Here is a 22,818-nt window from a genome sequence, read left to right as displayed (position 1 = left end):
CTGCGCATCCACATTCAGTTAGAAAAGTCTGGTCTGGGGACTCCAACCAGCTGCTGTGTCCTCAGGGGACGTCCGACGGGATGATTGTTAGAAAGTGCAGAAGCTGAATGATCGAGGAGCAGGCGGACGTCCCAAAGCCAATTTCACGGGATGGTTCTAAACAGGATTTTCACGGATTCTGGACTTAAGAGATTTAAAATCCTGGGAACGTTTCCTATTATTGTGTTTTCTTCGCGTTAACTTTTTAGGAAAATGGAAGAAATTACAATAGAATTTAAGCACTTAAGCAATGAAGCCCTCCTTTTTTCTTTCGGTTTTCCTTTTCTTTCCTTTTTTTTTTTTTTTTAATAGTATGGATTATTGTTGCTATTCAAGTTCTGGTAATAAAATACTTCAAGTAGCCAGATGAGTGTCTAATACTATAAGCCAGTGACTTTTTCTCACGCTCTCATTGCCGAAGTGAGTATTGCTCAGCTCAAGGTGATGTGGGCATTGTCCCTCAGTGGGGGAGGAAGGTGCCAGTTGTCTCAGTGAAGGGGCGTGTGCTGACCTGTATTAGAGAAAATCAAACTAGAAAGGCAAGGTTTCACAATAAAACCATTATGCAGTTTTGAATTATCAGTTGGTATCATGATGGACACACGGGAAAAAATGCACTAATGCTGAAAGGCAACAAAGACGCAGGCTGGAGGAATTGTAACAAAACTGGGAAAGTTATGTATTCCACTGACAATCTTACGTTTCAAATAAAAAAGACTGACTTTAGTGTAGAATTGTCACTAGTTAAAAACAGAAAATGGTCTTACTCTGCTATCCCTATTTAGTAATCAAAACAGAAACAATACACCCTAAATTTGAAATTGTAGCCAAGAAACAACCAAGAGGTAAACTAAGGTTTAGATGAATGGGCAGAATAACCTCTTCTTCAAGTTTTGAGTAAATCCAAGGCATTGGCTCTTCTAACTCTCACTCCTCTAGGGGATTAATTTGGAAGTGTGTGTGGATCTTTTCTATATTGTTCTTGGTATACCAAAAGGTCTAGCATTGCAAGAATGTTTTCTTTTCGTTTTTAAAATAAATTTTTAAATTTTAGAATAGTTTAAAGAAAAATTGTGAAGTTATTATAGCGAGTTCCTATATACACCACACCCACTTCCCCCATTGTTAATATTTTACATTAGTATGATACGTTTGTCACAATTAATGAACCAATATTGATACATTATTATTAAGTAAAGTCCACACTTTATTCAGATTTCCTTCATTCTTACCTAATGTCCTTTTTTGTTTTGGATCCCATCCAGGACACCACATTACACTTAGTCATCATGTCCCCTTAGCCTCCTCTTAGCTGTGACAGTGTCTCAGACTTCTCTTGTCTTTTATTACCTTGATGGTTTTGAGGAGTACTGGTGAAGTATTTTGTAGAATACCCTTAGTTGGTATTTCTCTGATGCTTTTCTCATGACTAGATTGGGTTTATGGGTTTTTTAGGAGGAAGACCACAGAAGTGTAAAGAGCTATTTTCATCACCTCATATTAAGGGTACATACTATGAACATGACCTATCACTGTTGATGTTAACCTTCATCACCTGGCTGAGGTAACTTATGTCAGGTTTATCCATAGGTCGCCCTTTCTTTCCTCTTTTGATGCTGTAATTTTTGGAAGGAAGTCACTATGTACAACCCACACTTAAGGAAGAAGAGTTATGCTCCACCTCCTTGAAGGTGTAGTATCTCTATAATTATTTGGACTTCTTCTGCTTGGGAGATGTGTCTTTCCCTCCTTCCCCAATCATTCATTCATTCATCCATTCATTTTTATATCAGTATGGGCTCATGAATATTTATTTTATACTTTGGATTATAGTCCAATACTATTTTATTTAGTTTATTGCACAGATTGTTCCAGCTTTGACCATTGGGAGTTCTTTCAGCGGTTCCTATGTCCCCGTGACATATCCCCATCATGTATATATGCATTTTAGTTTTTGTTTGTTTTTAGCACTTCCTTACTTTTTGGCACTATAAAATGCTCCCAACGGATCTTGCATATTTCCTGCTCTAGTCCTAGAATCAGCCATATCTCCAAGGAGCCCTAGTTCCTTTTATTGGAGAATGGTGTTGGAAACCAAGATCTGGACACTAGGTGTGCTCATTGCTATTAGGGTGTTGTTGAAAAACAAGAATGTTCTTTAAGGCTCAGTTTCACTCCACCATCCTGTTTGTGATTTCTTACCTCCAGTTTCATGTCTAGATCTGAAATCAGTATATTGAAGGATTATGTATATATCAGACACTGTTCTAAGGACTTTCTTGTATATTCTCTCTTTTTAAGTTCTCAACAAATGCATAAGACAGAGCATATCTTCAGCTTGTAGATAGTGACCCCAAGGCTCGGGAAAGCTAAGTTACTTGTCTAAGCTCACTTACCTAGGCTGGAAAGAGATAGAACTGGGATTTGAAGATCTGAGAGTTTGCTCCATAGATAACTGGCCTTCACTCCTCTCCTTGTTTTTCTAATTGAGCACTTAACCCTCTTTGCTGTGTTCATTCAAGAAAAGACTTGGTGGATTTCTTATGCTCTATTTACATACTCATCTTCTTAATGTTCATCCCAAATATAACTGTACCACTGTTTTGTTCCAATTCTATTATATATAATGTCATGCTTATTTCATTCTTTCCTTTTATTTCTGTTTGTCAGCATTCTTTATTTCTTTCTTAATAGTCTGGAGGATTGCCTTTTGTTGTTGTTTGCTGTTACTTAAACTATGATTTCAGCATACCTGTTGATATGTAAACATTTATGTGTGTTTTTAGTTGAATTATATTTTTCTCTCTCACTAAAATTGATATTTGTTCACCATTGGATGTCCAGTGCTGAGTAAAGTACCTGGTAATAGTAGGTGTAAATATTTACCTATTAATTAGGTGGGAAAGGGATGAGGTGTAGTGGGTGGAAAAAATGTTTGGATAGATTTAATGATTGTAATATAAATCACGAAGCCCTAACTTTTGTAAGTAAATGGAGTGTCAGATTTCTCTGAGGTGACATTTAAGCCAAGGAGTTGAATGTGAATGAGAGCAGTGTGATGTTCTTGACACCACGTGGCTGGTAGCAGCTGGTCCTCAGATCTGGACTGGAACCCAAGCCAGGCAACTTGGCCTGAGTCTGTAATCTCTCATTAACTGATAAGGACTGTGGAGGAGTTCTAGGTCTTCTGCAAAGTCCCAAGGTTCTGCCTCTCTGGTGGAACTGACCCAAAACAGCATTCCAGGTAACCAGTGCCAGGAAAATTCCACCCTGTGTAAACATTGTTAAGAACAAAGCATCATAATCAATTTGCTGAAAAGAACTGTTTCCATCTTGGTATGGTCTCAATTATCTGATGAACAGAAAGGTCAAATTGGGCTTGCTGGTAGACCTGATAACCATTTCAAGACTGTAACAGAAATTACAATAAATAGGAAGAAGTCAAAAACAAAAACATCAGCATAAAGAGAACAGTGAGTTCCCTGTGACTGAGAACACTCATTTGTCCTTCCACATGAGCAGTTTAACGAGAAGAGCCCATGTGAATTTATATGATTGCTCTACCCATGGTTGCCATCACATTGGTTTCCTCTTGTGGGCCTTTTTGGTGGAGAAGATGTTTTGGACTATAGAGGCAAGAGCTGTTTTTTGATGTCAGACCAGCAGAAATCTGTAAAGGACATTATTTAAAATAACATTTCTTTTCATCCCATAGCAATCTAATGGCAGCCCTGAGTCAATATTCCAGTATACCTGATTGATGTATTGCCAGATCGATGTTTTGAGAAAGATGAGGGTGAGAATGAGAAAGGGGACTCAGAATCTGAGTCTAGTGCTTTCTTTGGCAAAAGCAGAAAAAAGAAACCTTAAAACTGGGCACTGTTTCTTGGAAGGTGTTAACTTTTAACAAGGCCAGAACTTAGAAAAACAACCCAGCTGTATTAGTTCTCTATTGCTGCAGTAACCAATTACCACAAATTTAATATAACACAGATTTATTATCTTAAAGTTCTATGGGTGAAAGTGAAATGGGTCTCACTAGGCTAAAATCAAGATATGGGAAGATCAGCGTTCCTTCTAGAAGTTCTAGGGGAGAATCTGTTTCCGTGTCTTTTCCAGTTTCTAGAGGCCAGCCGTGGCCCCATTCCTCCAGATTCAAAGTCAACAATGCCAGGCTGCCACATCTCTGGTTCTCTCTCTTCTGACTCTTCTGCTTATTAGGACCCTTGTAATTATATTGGGCCCACCTCGGTAATCCAGGATAATCTACCCATCTCAAGATCAGCTAGTTAGCAACTTTAATTCCATCTACAACCTTAATCCCTGTTTACCATGTAAAGTAACATGTTTATAGGTTCCTGGGGTTAATTTGTGGACATCTTTGAGGGCCATTATTCTGCCTCCCACACCAACCAAAAGTAGGGCCAACCCTACTTTTGGCCCTACATGGGCCAACCATAACTTTTACCTTTAAATGATAATTCATGGTGATATAGAACTGTACTTTTTATGAGTTGTATTTCAGATTGCACAGTGTAGTAGTAGAGAACATGTACTCTGGTGCTGAACTCTGTGCTCACTTACTAGCTGTATGACCTTCACTTCTGTGTGTGTCAGTCTACCCATGTGTTATGGTGATAATCCCAATAATTGTACTTACCTCATAGATGTTTAAAGAGAATTAAATGTGTTCACATGTATAGCACACTTAGAAAACTGGTACGTTTTTATTGTTAAAATTTAGGGGCAGTGGAGTTAAACATTTACATGCTCATTTAAAATGGATTTCCTCCATTTATAAGAATCATATCCAAAGACAAATAATAGATTGTTGTGTAAGTATTATAGTAGTTTAAATAGCCTGTTTTATTTACTTTTACTATATTAAGAATTTATTTTAAAATGTACTTTTTAAAGTTTTATTACAAAATAAACACACACATACATCTATCTATCTATCTATGAAAAGAATATGCTAGTAGCCAGGTAAAGAGGATGGAGGAGACCATTTCAGATGAAGGGAACAGCATGCACAGATGTCCTTGGGCAAGAACAAGCAGAAAGAGCATGAAGGGATGAATGAAGTTCCTGTGGCCAGAGCATGGAGGATGGGGGGGGGGCGGCAAAGGGCAGCAGCCAGGTCGTGGAGGGCCTTGTAGGACATATAAATTTTGAATTTATTTTAAAGGCAAAGAGAAGTCATCGAAGGCTTTTAAACACTGAATGTCAATCAGATTTGCATTTCAAAAAGAGAACTCAGTGGATAGAGAATGGAGAATAGGCAGAATGGGTGGGTGGGAAGTTGAAGTGGGGAGACCAGCTAGATGCAATTGGAGTGGTCCAGGCAATTACTTCATTAGTATTTCTTTTATATCGTTTATTGAAATATATACATACACACATATATTTAAACATATACATTCACCTACAGAAAATTATTTTATATTTGAAATATAGTTAATTAAATTTAATCAGGGATTTGAGAAAAATTGCTCTTTGGCTTTTAAGGATTTGTGTGTGTGTGAGGAATATTAGCCCTGAGGTAACATCCATGCCAATCTTCCTCTATTTTGTATGTGGGATGCCCCCACAGCACGGCTGATGAGTGAAGTATGTCCGTGCCCGGGATCCGAACCAGTGAACCCGTGACGCTGAAGCAGAGCGTGCAGAACTTTAGCCACTAGGCCATGGGGCCAGCCCCTTAAGGATTTTTTTTAACTCATGTATGCTGCAACTGTTTCCAATTTTCTGTTCAGCTCCCGACCTGTAAACATAAAACAATAGCTCTTTTAGTTACTATTTATCTTCTTTCAGTATTACTCTCCTTTTCCACCCCTGGGTTTGTCTTCCTGCAGTATTGTTTTAAGTGTTTCCAGAGTTTCCTTGTGCTGCCACTCTGAGGAGGGTAATTCAGTTTGATTTGATGGGAAGAAGAGTGGCCTTATGTTACTAAGCGTGTGAGTGTATGTGTGTGTGAGAGAGAGAGAGAATGAGAGAATGTGTGTGCTCAAATGAATGCCTGCTGACAGGACCACAAAGCCCTCCTCTCGGGATCTTCAGGCCGGTAAGTGGGTGGGAAATGCTGTGCAGTTTGAATTATTCCTGCATTTTTTGAGCAGAGAAACAAAGAACTGAGCTGGACCTTGTTCCGTGAAACTATTTCAAGAGCTACATTTTTAGCTCTCCACTATCTCGGCTCAAAAAGTCCTGAGCGAGAATCCTTGTGAGCTTAACACACGGGAGTTTTCGTTCTTAATTGAAGAATCTTTCCTTTCTTATTTCTTGGGTCACTGGCATCAAGTTTTTGTTTGTTTTGTGGGATTTTCTGTTTTGTTTTAGTTTTAGAAATTTCTCACAGGGGCAGTTTGGGACAAATTTGTCTTTATATCTGTGAAGAGTGTAAAAGCCTGGCCTGGTCTTTCTCCGCTATGCGAGGCGTTTCTAGTGTGCTCGCTCTCAATTTGTCAAAACAGTCACCTGCTGTTTTTAATTTTAGCTTTGCTCAAACTGTAAAAACTTGGTAAATACTTTATTATGGACATGATCAAAGGCAGAAATAGATCATTGTTAAATGCCTTTACTTACATGTTTAAAAATAATGTATGTAGATGATAAATTCAAACTGCACAGAAAGGGCCGGCCCTGTGGCTTGGTGGTTAAGTGCGCGCGCTGCGATGCTGGTGGCCTGGGTTTGGATCCCGGGTGCGCATTGAGGCACCACTTCTCCGTTCATCCTGAGGCCGAGTCCCACATACAGCAACTAGAAGGATGTGCAGCTACGACACACAACTATCCACTGGGGCTTTGGGGGGAAAAATAAAATAAATAAAATCTTTAAAAAAAAAAAAAAAACTAACTGCACAGAAAGATTATAAAATGAAAAAATGTCTCCTTTTCAGCCCTCCTGACTTCTATTCCATTCCTCACAGGCAACTCACTCCTTTTTTGTAAATTATTTCACTGAGGTCATGTTGGTTTATAACATCGTATAAATTTCAGATGTACATCATTATATTTTGGCTTCTGTATAGACTATCGTGTTCACCACCAAGTCTAGTTTCCATCCATCACCATACATATGTGCCCTTAACCCCTTTTGCCCTCTCACTCTTAAGTTTCTTGCATATAGTTCTAGAAAAATTGAGGGAAAAATATAGTTCCAGCGTATATGAGCATACGTGTATAGTTTCTTTAAGAATAAACAGAATTTCCTATGCTTACTATTCTACCCCTTCCAATAAATCAGATCATATTATATATAGTATTCTGTGCCTCCCTACAAACATTTATTTTTACTAGTAATTAAGCCACAACTCAAAGCTGGATCTCACAAATAGGACTCATGATAACATCTTGCCAAAATGCAGTAGAGGCTACTTTCTAGTTAAAACCACCAACAGTTAGTAGTGAAGCAAAGCGATATAACAAAATAGAGGGAAATAAACTTCCAAACCAGTGAGCAAATCTAGAAAGGGGAAAATCCCAACTCAGACTCATTGAAAAAGTCCAAAGAAGAGCATAAGAGCCAACACCAGAAAAGACAGAGACATTAGTACCAGCTAAGATTTACAGACAAGTGCAAGCTGGTCTATTTTTAAAGGAGACCAAAGAAGAAGTAATGACCACAAATAAAAAGGGAACATGTTGAACTACTGGGAAAGTGCTAAATTTTAAAAGGGAGAATTGTGTTCATGTCTAAAACATGCTCTAAAATAGGAATGGATTCTAATCAGAAGTAGAGAGGCCACAATGGAGTAAACAATATCTCAAGTGTCTCTTTGTCCAATGATCTAAACATGCAGCCAGCTATGTCATAAAAATATGATAGAAATCTACATAAGCTGATTGGAGCCACGGGATCATCGTACTTTGGTCTCATGCTTTTGGACCCAGAACAAGTCAAGTTCTTCTGTGTCGTAAGCGTGTGTGTGTGTGTGTGTGTGTGTGTGTATCTATAAAGGAGTGAACATCTCTGCCATCTAACCTAGATACAATGTTTCTCCTTCCCAGCCTCCATCTTTTCTGTTGTTATTGTCCTCATTGTCGAAATGTTCTCCATGTGGCCAAATGCAATTCCTCCCTGAAGGTCTAACACACAGTCCCTTCCCTCTTCTCCTAAGCCTTTCCAATTCGTCCATTTCTCAAAGCTGAAGTCTACCACATGTTATAATCCTGGTGCTCTTGGTATGTTCCTGGGTCTTTTACGGCGTTGACTGGGCTGTACTGTTTTCATTTTCCCACGTGCATCTCTCTGGATGGGGAGTTTGTTGAGGGCAGAAACAACACATCCTTCTGTCCCTAGCACCTAGCATAGTGCCTAGCACATAGTGGTTCTTTAATAATTAGTTAAATAGAATAAGTAATGGAGTTTAATGTTTGTTTCTTAGCTTCATAAAATTACATAACTTTTTAATAATAAATGTCCCAGGACACATGTAAAATTAATAGTCCCTAATGAATGCATAATTTCACTGCTCCTAGAATTCTCTCCTCTTTTAACTATGGCCTCCCTAGAATTTAATAATTTTATTTATTTATTTATTTTTCCCCCAAAGCCCCAGTAGATAGTTGTATGTCATAGTTGCACATCCTTTTAGTTGCTGTATGTGGGACGCGGCCTCAGCATGGCTGGAGAAGTGATGTGTCAGTGCGCACCAGGGATCCGAACCCGGGCCGCCAGCAACAGAGCGTGCGCACTTAACCACTAAGCCGTGGGGCTGGCCCATGGCCTCCCTAGAGTTTAGAGTTATGAGGAAATATAGAGACTGGTCAGCCTCTTAGAATTTTAAGAAATTTTGCTGATTGCCTGATGCTTCCTTGTATTGTAAACACACATGAGCTCCTCATGAATGAGTAAGCATGGATTAAAAACTCAAAAGAATCAAACAATACCTCCTCAAATTTGCCTGAGATAAAAGGCAACATAAGATGTTAGAGAGTTATAAAAGGACTTCCTGGAGCAGGAGATTCCAGACTTCCCTCTCACGGTTCAACCTTTTTGCCACTCGATTGATATCCTAGCAATCCATGTCCCACAATAGGCCAAAGTTTATTAAGAGAGAGGAGAGGACAGCGCCTGGTAAAGTGATCTTTATTTCCATATCAAAGATGATTTTCCTAGGCATTCCTGTCCAGTAATCATAACATCTTCTTATGGGATCTTGACACCTGCTCATCAGCACTGAAAAAATTTCCTCAGAATCCAGCTGACTCGTCATCCCGGTCCAAAGGTGTCATCTCAAAGTTCAGCATTAGGCAAAAGCCAAGATTAGACACATCCTAAGAATCTCAGCTCTCTTCTGCTACTCCCCCGGGAAAGCTGTCTGAGAATGCTGGAATGTTCAAAAATCACTGTCCGGAGCACTGGTCTTTAAACATTTTGATTACATATCCTGCTTCTTTTAAAAAGAACATATGCCCCAACATAAGCTTTTGGTTATAATTATATACATGTATTTCTGTGTCAATATATTACATTAATTATGAACCATACATAAAATAAATATCAAACAAATGAGATAACGGAAAAATAAATACGCAATAATACCCTTGGGCAGAAGTGAGGTGGTGGTAGCCCTATATTCCAGCATCGGATGAAGCCTCTGTAATTAAAACACTGTGGGATTGGTAAATGAATAGACCAACAGACCAAAAGAACAGAATACAAAGTCCAGATATTGGCCCAAGTTCATTTGGAAATTTAGTATAGATAGACATATAAATAGATATAAGATAGATAGATAGATAGATAGATAGATAGATAGATAGATAGATAGATAATCTCTATAAAATAGATAGATCTATCTATAAAATGGTAGCATCTCAAACCATAGAGAATGCTTAATAAATATTGTTACAACAATTGGGTAGCCATTTGAGGGAAAATGGATCTGAACCTGACAGTGTACATGAGGATAAATTCCAAATGGATCAGAAATCTAAATGTAAGTAAGTAAATAAAACCATACCCCTCCACACCCAACAACAACAAAAAAGAAAACATGAGTGCATTCTTCTCTAAACTGAACTGTATATCAAAAGAGCATCTGCATGGGAAAAATAAAACACCATAAACAAATCAAAAGATAAATGACTGATTGGGAAAAGATATTTGCAATTTAGGTCTCACCCAAAGAGTATTGTCACTGATATACAAAGAGCCCCTAAAAATGGAAAGAAAATAAAAATATGAAGAACAAAATAGGGCCGGCCCCGTGGCTTAGCGGTTAAGTGCTCGCGCTCCGCTGCTGGTGGCCCGGGTTCGGACCCGGGTGCGCACCGACGCCGCTTCTCCGGCCATGCTGAGGCCGCGTCCCACGTGCAGCAACTAGAAGGATGTGCAGCTATGACACACAACTATCTACTGGGGCTTTGGGGGGAAAAATAAAGAAAGAAAGAAAGAAAGAACAAAATAGAAAAATGATGCACACACATGCATAAAAACCCCAGAGAGTTTTCTGAAGAAAAATTTAAATGGTTCTTCGTATATGAAGCTCTGTTCAACATAACTTGAAATGCAAATTAAACCGTCACAAAGATAACATCTCTTCTCTACCGGATTAGCAAAAACACGTAAACTCATCTGCGTGCTCTGTTCCTGAAGCTGTATGGGAACAGGCACGCGCAGACACTGCTGATGGGCTGTGTAATGATATATCTGCTATGGAGGGGAATTCAGCACTATGTAGAAAAATTACATCTCTGCCCTTTGACTCATCAACTCCACTCCTGGGAGTCTGTTCCAAAGCTGACCTTGTGAAAACGTGACGTGATTTATGCATGGTACTATTTATTTCAAAATTGTATATTATAAAAAAGATTGATAATAATCAAATACCCATCAGTAGAGGATTGCCTGAATAAATAACAGAATGGTATGCAATGTAGCCATGAAAAGGAATGAGGGTGATCTCTATGTATGGATATATCAAGTGAAAAAAGCATGGTGCAGAATAGTATAATGTAGCTGCCACATTTTGTGTGAGAAACAAACACTGGGAGATTAAATGAAACTATTCACAATGGATAGAAGGGACAGTAATGGAACAGATTTATCTTAATAACTTATTACATAGATTTAATTTTGAAAACCTAAGTGTTCTATTTGACAGATAAAATTCACTAAAACAGCTATCTCTAAAAATTGAAAACAAATGGAAAAAAATGATCTTACCATATATCAAATCAGTAATGTAACCACACAGGAAAAAAATTATTCCAGTCTGAGCTTAGAACATAACATTTCACTAAATAGTGGAATATATTTTAAGGATAAATAAAGCTGCAAATATATTTTAAACTAAAGTAGTTTAAAATAGTGGTTTTTGTCAGGGCGGGCCCAGTGGCACAAGCGGTTAAGTGCACTCGCTCCGCTGCAGCGGCCCTGGGGTTCACCGGTTCGGATCCCGGGCACGCACCGATGCACCGCTTGGCAAGCCATGCTGTGGCGGCGGCTCATATAAAGTGGAGCAAGATGGGCATGGATGTTAGCCCAGGGCCAGTCTTCCTCAGCAAAAAGAGGAGGATTGGCAGATGTTAGCTCAGGGCTGATCTTCCTCACAAAAAAAATAAATTAAATAGTGGTTTTGTCATTTTGAAACTACTTTATATCACAGGATAATGCAAATCAGTAATTATATTAATATAGCTAGATATCAAGATTTTCAGCATAGAAAAAAAGATACATGCATAATGTTTTTAAAAAGTTAAGTAAAAGTGCTATAATATTATATTTGAATTGGAAATATCAGTATGAACTCATGATGCGTTTTTCTTTACAAACTACGTATTTCCTATCTCTGTCCACTAAAAAGGCCTAGATGAAATCACAACTTGTATCAGTGAGGTAACAGCCAAAAAAATCCCAGTAGTCTGCCACCATACACATTATTTTTTGCTTGCGTTCCATTTTGGTGACTCCAGGTCAGCTGCAGAATCTCTGCTCTGCGTGTCTTCTCATTCCAGGCCCCAGCTGAAGGAGGTGGCCCTGTTTGAGACAGACGGTCTTTGTGGCCAAGGGAAAAGCAAGAGGCAGAACTAAACTGTGTAACTGGCTCTTGAAGCTCCCACTCAGCATGGTGTATGGCCGTTGGTCAAAGCACATCTTGTGGCCAGACCTGGACCTGGGGTGCGGAAGTGTATTCTGCCTGCCAGGCGGCCCTGGAAATCATGTGCTAATAAGTGGGAAGGGAATGAGTACAGTCATGCGTGGCTTAATGACGGCGATACTTTCTAAGAAATCCGTCGTTAGGCGATTTCATCACTGTTCGAACATCATAGTGTGTACTTACACAAACCTAGATGGTATAGCCTACTATATACCTAGGCTATATGCTACTAATCTTATTAGTACCACCGTCGTATATATGGTCCATCATTGACTGAAATGTCGTTATGCAGTGCATGACTGTAGTTGGGAATAATATAATCTATCCTACATCCCCATAAAAATGAGTACACAGAGTGTGATCTTTAAATACCATTCCACACTAGCGGTGACAAGGGATCTTTAGAGGACTATCTGATTCCGTGCTTAGGGTTGGGCATATATAAGATGAGCTTGGGACATTTTACTGCACCAGAAAGCAAGTTACTTCTCAAAGCTAATGATGTTGTCTAAATGACACAGGAATCAGTATAAAAATGGTCCTTTTGGCTAAATTGGAGGCAAAGTGAGAATCAAAAATGAAAAAAATATTAGATGCAATCGATTTAAAGATGTTGAACATATTTTTTAAAATATATTAATTATACAGATACTAAAAAGAGAGAGAAAGTCAATAAAACAACAACAAAAAAAACAGTCACCACTCTTTGGTCCCCATTAGAACTGGCTAGGTCAGTTGCTCTTACTCTGATATTTGGCAGTCAAAATGAAGAATTAAGCCTTTACCCTGCTTTCCTTTATGTTTCTATATATAACCACATAGCCTTTTTGATAAGGAAAAGTTCTTCTTTATAGAATTCAAGCGAATAAATGTGCATAGATAATAGATAATAGAAAAAATAATAGAGTCTAATAATCATCATCTTGCAACATGTAATTGGTTCAGGATATGATTATTAATAGGTAAAAACATTAGACAAAATGTTGACGGGGGACTTTACAATGGAAGGATTAGTCTGTTGTCACCTGAAACCACTAATTAATCTGAGCATCATTAAAAGTAGGACAACCAAACTTTGTGTGAGACAGTAGGAAGCACATAGCATTCCCTATGTAGTATTCTTGCCCATCTCTCCAAAAAAAAAAAGAAAAAAACATTGACCTTTACTTCGAGTCAAGCCTCTTGGCAAGCTAACTTCTTTTCACAGGATGTAGATGCACAGATTAAATGACACCACAAGGCTGCACCCAGACAAACTCAGAAAGTGGGTTATTCTACCAAATAACTGACCAGGTTTCTGCAACAAGTCAATGCCATGAAGGGAAAAATAAAAGGGGAAGGGAGGAAAGGGCAGGTTAGCTCTGGATTAAAAACAAAGACTGGGGCCGGCCTGGTGGCGTAGCAGTTGAGTTCACACGCTCCGCTTCGGAGGCTCGGGGTTCCTGGGTTCAGATCCTGGACTTGTACCTACATACCGCTTTTCAAGCAGGCGTCCCACATATAAAAAGTAGAGGAAGATGGGCATGGATGTTAGCTCAGGGCCAATCTTCCTCACAGAAAAAAAAAACAAAAACAAAAAGCCTAAGAAGCAAATGTAATGCTGAGACATGGATCCTGATTCAAATAAGACATCAGGAGACTTTGACTATGCTGGATATTAGATTATACTAAGGAATTATTTGTAATTTTATTAGTTGTTCTAATGTTGTAGATATATGTCTTTAATTTGTATTGATACCTACTGAAAAAATAAACAAAATTGTTTGACGTATATGATTTGCTTAAAATTCCTCAACAACAAAAAGGATAGACGAAGTAAATGTGGCAAAATCTTTATAGCTGTTGAATCCAGATAGTGAATATGTGGGGTTTGTTGTTCTGTTCTCTCTATGTTTGTGTATATTTGAAAGTTTTTTCATAAAAAACTATTTAAAACAAAAAAGAGAAGAATGTGATAAATACATAATAATTCTAACATTCTTTTCTTCATCCCTCTGGGTTTTCTTGTACACTCCTCCTCAGAGTCTGCTGGTATAAAGAGAAAATATATAGACCAAAGTGAGTCTATTTGAAATATCTGAAATATCTGTTTTCAAACTCTACACCTTCAGTATATGAAACCCAAATTCTGTTTGAATAGCCCCCCTTTTAATCTGTTTAGTCTATTTCACACTAATAGAAAAATAAAACGCCTTAAAACAAACACACAAACACCCTGTCATTAACTGGAACTCCAAGATCCTGGGTTATACAGCAAAGACCATTAGTAAATCCACTGCATAACAGTTTCATTTTTCTTCATGATGTAGCATGGACCTTTCAGTTCATTTCTTTTGAAAGGGACTTTAATATTTTATTCCCTAAAATGTAAAAGTACCCATTAGATAAGTGCATGTCACATTCATAGACTGATAGCAAGAAAAGATGAATGTAAAAAAGAGTTGATTAAATTCCTAAAAATTTACAATTTTTCTCTTGAAATTATTGAATGGAGGCTCGTTCAAGCAAGCCTTTCTTGTCAACCCTCTGGCTCTTCTAAACAACCAAAGAGAACACTTGCAGCCTTATTCCGGAGTTAGGGCGTATCCAGATTTTGACATATCAACTCAAGCACGCTTCAAGATTACTCATACTTTCTAAAATATTCATTTAATGTTAAAACCAAATCATTAATAACTTAATATCAAGTTCCGAATGAGTTCTTTATATGATTTAATTTCTCATAGTTCCTTTAACCCTGAAGACTCGAAAGCGCTAAGAATTCTCTAGAGAAGTCTCCGGTTGTGGGGAAAGAATGGAAGAAATGAAGGCATTTAGAAGGAGCCTAGAGCCTGTGTCAGCAGCCTATGCATAGTACCAATGTAGTCATTTATGTCAGAAGCTATTTCTATGCCGGATAACACTTGCCCCAAATACGCTATGAATTCATGAGCAAGAGAATGTAGATGTTAATAGAGGAAGGAGTTTCCCTTCACCTCCCATTCCAAGAAGGGAAGCAAGATTGCATCACAGCTCTCTCATAAAATTTATATTTAGAGTCCTAATTATTTGAACAAACAAGTCGTCTCTCTCTCGCTTTTACCATTTTACACGTTCAATTATTTATCTCTAGCGGTGAGATCCCAAAATCTGCTGAATAATGATGAGACCAGTCAAGACCAGCCTTTTTCATTATGTGGTCTAGAATGTCTGGGGAAATTTATTCCTAATTATTAGAAAATAAAAGGACAAATAATTTTGGAAGCGGGATACAGAAATACTTCTTTTATAGAGCAAAGTTATTTCACCAATGAGTGTGTTAAAATATAAATGTTTCTTTTCAGAGGACAATGGAGTCCCATCTTTTACCTGAAAGAATATCAGTTACATCTTCCCTGACACGGTGACTCAGGGGCATGTTCACACTGACTGGGATGGTGAGCAGAATCACCTCCACTTTTTTAATTGATTAATTTTATAAATTATATTTGTGATGTATATTTGACAGTCATACATTATTGAATGCATAGGTTAAACGTCCATGTGAAATGCCCCTACTAGGCATTCAGAGGACTTCCTTATACTTTAAACCGTAAGTGTCAAGTTTGTTCACAAAGAAGCATCAAGTGTGATATAAAATAAGATGGAGCTTGGGAGCCAAAGAACTAAGATTGTATCAGTTTAGCTCTTAGTAATGATATGACTTTAGAAAACTACTTATTTTATTCAGATCTTATTTTCCTTATTTGTAAAATGAGGGGGTTTGATTTAATGATGATTAGTGTTCTTTATAATTTGTTTCATGTTTTCGAATGGGAAAAAAAGTGTACCATACTTAGCCTGTGATGATAAAATTATTTTACATGGAGTGTGAACATGTTTTAATTCTAAACCGCCTCTTTCAGAGTTGTTATTAGTTAGAACACAGAGTTTGTTTTGAAAAGGAATAAAAAATTGGCTCCAAAAATGGCTTGGTATTCATGGTGTTGATTGTATATTATGTTTAAAGTTTCTGTTTGATGCAGTAGGCAACAGAAACTTGCTGTAAGTTTTGAAGAGTGAAGCAATATGCCAAAAAATGGTATTTGAGACAAATAATAATTTTGACCCCTACATATAGGATAGACTTAGGAGGAGAGGTGAGGATAGCCCAGGTATTGGGTAATAGGGTCCAGGATTTAGGTGGCAGCTGTCAAAATTGTTCAGGATGAGTTAAATCCAAAAGACATTGAAAATAGAAGTTGGTAAAATTTGGTGGTTGATTAAATATGGGGGACATCAAAGAAATCAAAACAATACTTCCAAGTGTTGTAAACTTGAAGAACCAGAGAAATCATAGTATTTACATTGAAAAGAAATGATTATTTTCTACATTTCAGGAGGCAACAAAATATCCGTGTAAAAATGTCTCTACAGACCATTGGAAAGAGGATGAGAAATGTAAATCATCTATATCTATCCCTTGTGCTTAAGTGGGAGTTCTAAAAATAGAAAAGTAGATTCACTCCAGAGAAAACACTCTCTCTCAGGGAGGATACATGGAGGTAGATTAGTGGGGGGCAAAGGATTGAACTGTGGAGAATGTGCCCAGTTAAAGAATATAAAAGAGCAGAGACAATGAAGAAAAAGCGCCCAGGGAAATAATAGACAACCAATAGAACCAGTGCCCTGGGAGTGGGGAGGAATTTTGCCAAATCGGTTGTTATTTCGAGGCCAGGAACCATGAAGGGAAAAGATCAGAGTGAACTAAGGGCCAACCTGAGGGATTAAATAGTAAAGAAAAACAAAATTAGCATTTGAATGGAACTTTACGATAGACAGAGTACTTTCACGGGAATTATATTGCTTAATTCTCCTGTTAACATCGCTCAAGGTACCTAGAACTATTTTTATCACAGTTTTATGAATGAGAACTACAGGAGTAGAATATTTTTAGGAATACACAGAGGGAGGACTTGAAGAAGTTGGAACTGCTGACTCCCAATCCCATTTTTTCCCCTATATTGGAGACAGTATTCTTACTGGAAAGTGGAAGAAAATGTAGAAGGCTGAGATTTTAGGGGAAATGAATTTGTTCTGGTGTTCACTTCAGCAATATAAAGGCACGAGGAGAGACTAGAGGGAGCCTCTGTCTTCTTATGTATAGATTTAGAATCAGCACACAGTATCCTGCAGGGGCACTGCGAGGATGACTAATTTTTTCTGTCATAATAAGCAAATAATTTGAATGTTCTGTTTAGAATGTGGTTAACGGTTTAAATATCTTAATGTGTTATTAAAATACATTTTGACATTTATAGTGTATTTGCAGTGTGGTTGTCTCAACATATATGAATGTCTCCCACATTCACAACTCAAATTGAATTCAGAGCAATATTAACCTGAAGGGTAAGCCATAAGCCTGTAATAAATATTTCATGATCTGAAAATACTGTTTAACTAAATGGGAAAAGTATCTAAACACAAGCACATCCAACATTATCAGGGATTTATTATTGAATTTAGTCACCCTGACAGCATCACAGATCATTTAAAAGAAAAATAGAAAAAGTCCCCATAATTTTCTGGCGTTTTTTCTGAAAGTTAATATTAAAAGAAATTTTTTAAAGAATGTTTTCTTAATTATTAAGAAATAAGCAAATATTAGAAGAATATTTGCCTAAGTGTTACCTTAAGCAAAGATAAATATTTTTATATATCACGCATTTCCTAAATTTTGTATATGTATTTTTTTTTTCAATTGCTATGTGTTATCTGGATAGTAGACACAAGGATGCTTTTTCCTTTATTTTGAAATAAAGAATAGCTCTTTTAGCTAATTTGTTTGGTACCATTTTGTAATTTCTTTTGTCTTTTACTGCTTCCCAACTTTAGTTTCCATGGGAACAGGATCAGTCAGAAAGTATCTGGGACTCTTTCAAAATGTTGAGTCCAGGATTATTAATTAGGTTTCAGGCACTTATAGCTTAATTAGTTTGAGTCTCTGTGTTATATCTTTGAAGCTGGAGAAAACTGAGTTATGATTTCATGATATGTTTACCTTTTCAAGGATTTTTATTAAAGATTTATATCAGAGACCTTTAAGATCATTTAAAAGTGTGGTAGTACATGCCTGAAAAAATGAAATATCTTTAGGCATACTATTCTTGACGGATAAGGAGACTTAAGGGATAATAATTATCTCAGTTAAACTCATCAAAATTAGTTAAATTTTTCATAGCAAATGTTATCCTTTGAAATACAGCATATTGTGAGTAGGAAGAATTATATTGGGCTTTGATTTGGAGCAGTGAGTAATTCAAAGTCAAAAGAAGTAAAATAGAAAATAACAGAATTGAAAAGCTTCCGAACAAAAAAGGTCTTGAGTAAATCCTGTGTCCTCTCCAATACCTCTTTTGTAGTTTTTTTTTGTGAGAACAAGTACCACCAGTGGAATGTAATATAGATCATAGTTTTTCCTCTTAAAAAATTAACTATATAGTAATGTTACATCAGCTGTCTACGTGGAGAACACTCTGAGTTTATAAAACAAAGCTTTCAAGTTTGTTAGCTGAGAGTGTGTTCAAGGAATTCAATTGGGAACTCCCAGCAGGAGGGATATTACTGAGTTCTGTGCGACCTATTTGATTGTCTGTCACAATGATGGGCAGTGCTATCATTGCTGGGCAGGGACCAGGCTGATAAATATCTGTGTGCCAGACAATGTTGCAGAATAAAGAATTTCCCTGTGTCCCTCACCTTTCATCCTTCATGACTTTCCTAAGTCTGATTGCCTGTTCATATAAATGTGAATTTTATAACTCTCTGAGCCTGTAATTTACACTATTTTACCTATAAGCACAAATACTTTTTTTGGTGCACAGCTTTAATGTATAACTAAATATATGTTTCTGTTCTAATGTCCGCAGTAACCCTGTTCTTTATTTCCCTGTACTATTTGGGATGCTGTCTAGTCTTCTTACTTCTATGAAATCCAATTTAATATTTTTTTTTTATGAGCTTGGTTTTTTAAAATTTTTTTTAGGTTCCACATATAAGAGAGATCGTACGGTATTTGTCTTTGACTTATTTCTCTTAGCATAATACCTTCCAGGTCCATCCGTGTTGTCACAAATGGCAAGATTTCATTCTTTTTTATGGCTGAATACCATTCCACTGTATATATATACCACAGTTTCTTTATCCATTCGTCTATTGTTAGGCACTTAGGTTGTTTCCATATCTTGGCTATTATAAATAATGTTGTTAACATTATAAGTGTAGATTAATATCTGATTACTGTGTCTTCTAGTGTACTTATGTACAAGTATTTATAAATTGAAATATATATTATTTTACCATAAATTGTTTCCCTTTTATTTTTCTTTAATATTAAAGGCACATTATATTTAGTTTTCCAAATTCTACATACATATAAATATATAAAATATCATATTATCTATAAATTTTGTTTCAGGATAGTAAAGGAGGCATAAAAAATTTATTATAAAAAGAGATTCTGATAGTATTGAGAACCAATGAATTAAAATAAATGAATGCCAATTACATGTACTTCATTATTTCACTAAATTCTTCAGTTTGTGGGAATGGAAGAGAGGAGGTTTAATTATATATTTTATTTTTAAGGAAGCAGTTTTTTCCTTTCTAAGATCCATTTTTAGCTAATGTGAGATAAAAAAGTTAAATGGGAGAAAAACGTTAAAATATAATGACTCTACAGAATGCACTGCAGAATAACTGTATGTGTGTGTATGCATGTTTCATTAAAATATGTTTAAGTAGTTTTTTCCTTTTATAAGTAGTAAGGTGAGGATAGTTTAGAGTTATGCAGTGTCAAAATTACTTTTAGATTTTTGTGCAAAGAGGCTATAAACCTTTAATATTATCAAAGAAATGTTAAAATATAACTAAAGCTTAATACTCTATTTTAGTTCAACTAGTATTATTTGTGGGTCTAGTATGCCAGGTGTTGTGCTTGATTAAAAACATATACAGTTTATACTATATTGAAAATACATTTTATATTAGAGATAAATATAGTTTATATTATACATAAAATACAGAAAAAGAAGTTTATAATCTGATTTGAAGAGAAAAGGTTCAATCTCGTTTACAACAGACATTTACTTATCTCCTACTGTGTGTTAAGCATGATGTAGATACAAACATGTGTCAAACAGTTCCTAACATGATCATGTTCCTCACACTATCCAGTGGAAGAATCAGATATGTAAAAGATAGTTTGTAATAAAAAAAATAAAGGCTAATAAAAAGAGCTGTGTTAGAGGAAGGGATGACTATGGATAGAAGGACAGAAGGGGACGAAAAAGGCTTTACCTTTTCTGACATTTGAGTGGGGTGTTGAAGTATACATAGAAGTTCACCATTTGTCAGAGGAGTCGTGGAGGGAGGGGATTCCAGGCAGATAATGGAGATTACAAAGGCTTATAGAGTGCAAAGAGCCCATGGGAGTGGAAGCCCTATGGTGGGTGACTTGAACATAGGATTTATGGGGGGCAGTGATTGAGGGGGAGACTGGATCCAGTTCTGAGAGGCCATTCGAAGGAATTTCAAATTCATCCTAAAGGCAAGGGGAAGCTCTGAAGGAAGCTAAATATGATCAGATTGTGTTTCAAGAAGCTAACTCGTGTAGGAGTGAGGCAGATGAATTACAAACTTATCCACATCTGTATTCATCCTTAGCAATTTCCCTCCTGAATCAAGGGAAGAGGAGTCTCTCCTGTCGAAAGCTAATTCCTGACCTGTGCCCACGATGCTATTCTTTAGTCTCCTTGGGTCCTTTGCTTCAGCAGTCATCCCGTATCTCATATTTCTTCAACTTACCTTCATTGTGAGCTCTCTCTTCACAGGCTATCCACACGTTCAAGTCTCTACAATTTTGAAAGGGAAAAAACCCACCATGATCCTAGAGCCAAACATCTCAAATTGGTGGTTTGCATTTTCTCCAATTTTTTACTGACCAGTCAGCCTGATGCAAACTGTCCCTTTCTCCTGCCATTGAAATTGCTATCGTTGTATCAGCAATAATTTACTAGTTCCTAAATTCATGGCTTACTTTCAGTCAAAACCTTGCTTGACCTCTCTAGAACATCAGACGTTGTTGATACTCCCTCCTTGAAAGTCTGCCCATCCTTAACTTCCGTAACATCATTCTGTCCTAGTTTCTCTCATTTCTCTGATTGCCTCTTGTCAGTCTTCTACATGATTTCCTCTTGGACTTTTTCTCTTTTATTCTGCTCTAGTGTTTCATGCTCTAAATGCCTTTTCCCTCTTGGAGAGTCACAATTTCCTTAGCATGTTAAAGGCTCTCATAATTCCTACAAGAGAGTACTTCGTTTAACTTGTTAATCCAGTGTTTCTCAAATCTCTATGACCATGGAACCCTCATTGTCCTATAAAATGCTGAAAGTCAATGGCCAATCTGAAGGAGAGGAGACAGGAAAGGAGCATCAGAGAAGAGAACCAGTAGGGAATGGTGTCAGAAGAGCCACCAAATGTGACAAATCATAAAATGCTATTTTATCAAAGTGGATTGGAAAGGAAAGTTCCATGAGTAGTCAAATGTTACTTAGAGCTTTCATAGGAGAACTTCCTAGAAATGGTGAGATTAAGGAGGGGTCTGGAAGATTGGAAAAAAATTTAATGGAAAGGAGACAGAGCTCCCACTCCTGCCCACACCTCCTCTCGGAGTGAAGACTGTGTGAAAAAGGATAAGGAAGACTAAATAAACATGTCCTTGTCCCTCAGGATATAGACATGGCTCTGAGAAGGGTGTTTGTTAAGGTTTAAAGGGATGTGATTGACCATGTAAGGTTGTTCTAGATCAGATTTCTTGGAACATAGTTGACTATGGAACAGTTTTTAAAATCACAGTGTTTGGGCGGGCCCCGTGGCTTAGTGGTTAAGTGCACGCGCTCCGCTTCTTGGATCCCGGGCGCGCACCGACGCACCGCTTCTCCGGCTATGCTGAGGCTGCGTCCCACATACAGCAACTAGAAGGATGTGCAACTATGACATACAACTATCTACTGGGGCCTTGGGGGGGAAAAATAAATAAATAAATAAAATTAAAATCACAGTGTTTGCTGAAACTCCTAAGATACAAAGCACATTTGTATTAAAGTAGAAACCCCAAATGAATTTATTACTGCAATTCATTATGATGCTTATATTAGTCAGAGTTCTCCAGGGAAATAAAATCAATAGGACATGTATATATATTTATAAAAAGATTTATTTTAAGAAATTGGCTCATGCCATTAAGGAGGCAGGCAAGTCCAAGATCTGCAAAGTGGGCCAGTAGGCTGAAGACTCAGGAAGAGCCAATGGTGTAATTTAAGTTAGAAGGCTGTCTGCTGGCAGAATTCCCTCTTGCTCAGGAGATGTCAGTCTTTTGTTCCGTTTAGGACTGCTACTGATTGGATGAAGCCCACCCACATTAAGGAGGGCAATCTGCTTTACTCAAATTCTACCAGCTTGAATGTTAATCTCATCTGAAAACACACTCAGAGAAACATCCAGAATAATGTTTGACCACATATCTGGGCAATGTGGCCCAGCCAAGTTGACACAGAATTAACTACCACAATGCTATTTTAAGTCGTATATCAAAACTTTTAAAAGCAAATAATTTTATTTTAAAAAACAAAACTTCTTACCTTGTGTTATTAAA

At 37.2% G+C, this 22,818-nt stretch overlaps 1 protein-coding gene across 1 annotated transcript in view; it reads left to right on the top strand.

Moving 5' to 3' along the window:
- Window positions 1-22,818, top strand: part of JAM2 (junctional adhesion molecule 2) — a 61,883-nt gene that overhangs the window by 1,010 nt on the left and 38,055 nt on the right. The gene's annotated exons all lie outside the window — the stretch shown is intronic.

This window comes from Ceratotherium simum, chromosome 27 (assembly GCF_057802395.1).
Source record: "Ceratotherium simum simum isolate JZ-2026a chromosome 27, ASM5780239v1, whole genome shotgun sequence".
NCBI lineage: Eukaryota > Metazoa > Chordata > Mammalia > Perissodactyla > Rhinocerotidae > Ceratotherium > Ceratotherium simum.
This window is presented reverse-complemented; position numbering and strand designations above follow the sequence as displayed.